This window comes from Capsicum annuum, chromosome 11 (assembly GCF_002878395.1).
Source record: "Capsicum annuum cultivar UCD-10X-F1 chromosome 11, UCD10Xv1.1, whole genome shotgun sequence".
NCBI classification, from domain to species: Eukaryota; Viridiplantae; Streptophyta; class Magnoliopsida; order Solanales; family Solanaceae; genus Capsicum; species Capsicum annuum.
The window spans coordinates 112,074,463-112,077,535 of NC_061121.1; the positions used below are offsets into that span (position 1 = coordinate 112,074,463).

General features: G+C 36.0%; 1 non-coding gene across 1 annotated transcript; it reads right to left on the reverse strand.

Moving 5' to 3' along the window:
* Positions 1 to 1,999: 1,999 nt before the first annotated feature.
* LOC124889205 lies at positions 2,000 to 2,106 on the reverse strand. The gene has a single exon (XR_007047814.1). It is a non-coding gene; the product is annotated as a small nucleolar RNA R71 (small nucleolar RNA).
* Between the last annotated feature and the right edge of the window lie 967 nt (positions 2,107 to 3,073).

Here is a 3,073-nt window from a genome sequence, read left to right on the forward strand (position 1 = left end):
AAGGAGGATATGGAAGTAGTAAAGGAATGCAAGGGACTGAAATTAAGCTATAAAAGGGAAGTTGGGATGAAGAAATCCTCATTTGAAGACACTCCGCATCGCGATGAGAAACAAAATAACATTGGTCGAATTCCAGTGTAGGTTTGCAAAACCACCGCATCGCGGAGAAGTTTTGTTTATCAGATGTGGTGACCTGAAGGTTTAGCGTATCGCGGAGGATGATTTGTCCTAATCTAGTGGCTCACCGTGATAGTGGCGCATCACGATGAGGGTGTATTTTACAATTGTTGGGGTGTACTTGAGCTCCGCAATTTCTCAGATTTTAATGGAAAATAGAAATAGAAGACATGGCACGATGCGTCAGGTGGATAAATCGGGAATATTTTAACTATTTTGTCCCATCTATAAAAGAAAAAATCCAAGATAATGTGTGGGACTTTTTGTCAAAGAGAGCAGCGGCGGAAAAACAGAAATTTCTCTCTTTTAGGGTCAATAAACAATCTTTTGAATTTCTTTATTTCAAAGATTAATTTGGGTATGATTTGTTACTTATTTTGGATGGTTAATTCAAACATGAGTAGCTAAACACCCTCTTTCTAGGGTTGAGGCTAAGAACATGAGTACTCTTTAATATTCTTATTCATAGTTTCTTTTTGGATTATCATATGGGTTGTTCTTAATTTCTTGAGCTTACTATTTTAATAATTGGCCACCATTAGAATGAATTTATATTTTTATGTGAATCTGGGAGGAGAATTATAGGATAGAACAAAGAAATTAGGGAGCAAGGTTCTTATTCTTTTATAAAATAAGGGATTTGAATTAGCTTCTAGGATAAGGATATACCTAGAAGCCTTGCTTGGTTCACTTGCAGGAATACAGCTTCATGAATCTAGAAGATTTGTTGTAAATCTTCAGGAGTTGCAGTTTTAACATTCAATAGATAGAAGATCTGAGGTCGGGAGACCAAGATTGTGGCATAAACCTTGTGAACCATCAACCTGATAACCAATTAGACTGTGAAAAGAATAGAGAATTGTATGATTGTTCACTATACCTCAAACCTGGAATCGTCATCATTATTGATTACAACCATTGCTTACTTTGCTTTAGTTATCACTAATTATTTATTGTTTATTAAATTGCATTTTATTTATAGAATCATCTTAATCTTAATACAATCAAACACTTAATAGTAAATGTTTTGAACTAAAGATTGAATAAATTTCTAGTTTATTGATCCTTGACGGAAGATATCTAACTATCTAAGTCATTATATTACTTGCACGATCATGTACACTTGCGTGTGTATAGAGACGCAAAATGTTTTTGGCGCCGTTGCCGTGGATCAAAGGGAATTAGTAAATTTATTTAATTTTTGGTTTTTGATCATAAGTTTAAGTGTTAAAAACTTGATTTTAGTGGCTGAAATTTTGCAGGTTCAGCTGAACATTGGATTGGCTAGAGACAAAGAGTTAGTAGAGCCCTTTGCAGATCAGAAGTGATTTTTCATCATAGACGAAGAGATCAATACTACACTCAACAGGGATCGATGACAAAAATACGTGATCCTATAGTTGCTGATCCAAATGTTGGAAATGTTCTAGCTCCATCTGTTCCTATTCAACCAATCACAAGACCTGTTTGAGAAGTGGCAATACCACTTACGCACCTTGTGACTAACAGTGTCTTGAAGCCTGAACAAGGATGTTGATGGGAATTAAAACAAAATATGGTTCAATTGTTGAAATCTACAGGAGAATTTCAGGGACTTTCACATAAGGATCCATAACAACACTTACGAACCTTCCTGGAGATAAGCAACATATATATTCCTGAAGATGTGAGTACTGATTATGTCAAATTTACACTCTTTCCCTTTTCTCTACCGGGGGAAGCAAAGAGATGGCTACTTTCTGAACCACACCAATCCATCACTACATGGGAAGAAAGTGCTCGAAGGTTCCTCATTCAATTTTTTCCATCTCAGAAAATGGCTTGATTAAGGAGTGAGATATTGTGTTTCAGATAGAAAGATAGAGAAAAACTCTACCAAGCTTGGGAGAGATTCAAGGGCATTCTCAGAAGTTGTCCTCATCACCATCAATTGAATTATGTTTTAGTGCATACATTTATAGAAGGCCTTGAGTCTAATACAAAAATTCTATTGGATTTAGTAGGAGGGGGTCAATCCTTGGAGAAAACATATGAAGAATTGTATACCTTACTGAATCGAATTGCACAAGGAAATCCTGATTGGCATGCAGACTTAAGGAATTCTCCCAAGAAAGTTGCAAGGATTTCGGAGGTTGATCAGTTCATTGCATTACAAGCACAGATTGTAGAAATGAGGAATCATATGACTACTCGGCTTAACAACTTAAAGTTTGGTACAACTCAACCAGCAGCTACAATAAATGTAGGTCAATAGGTATATGCATGGTGTGATGTTTGTGGAAGTAGTGAGCATAAAGTAGATGCATATTCTGTTAATCCAGATTCTACGTGAGGAATGCAAATTATCAGGGTCAATAGAATTTTGGCAATACCTATAATCCAAATTGGAGGAACCACCCTAATTTCTCCTAGGGTGGAAATCAGGCACAGAATACAAATCAGTATAAGGGACCAGTGCAACCAAATCCACATCCGATTTAGAATAATATGGTGACTGCTTTAAATAGTAATATAAAGGAGAAGCTTAAGCAGTTAATGGATCAACAAGGATAGTTTGCAGTGGACAATGAAGGATCAACAAGCACAGTTTGTAGCTGAGTTGAAGAGTCAACAATTACTCATAAGAAATTTAGAGTTGTAGTTAGGTCAAATCGCAGGATCACAGAATACAAGGACAGAAGGAGCATTACCTAGCGACACTGAAGATAATCCTAAATAAGTGAATGAGGTTACAACGAAGAGTGGGATAAAAACTAAGAAGTTGATAAAGGAGTAGGATAATCTTGTGGTTACTGATGATAGTTTGTAAGAAAAGGTAGAAGTAAAAGAAAAAGAAAAAGAGGATAGTGAAGAGATTCATGTAGAGAAGAAGACTATCCCCTTTCTCTTTCCTCAA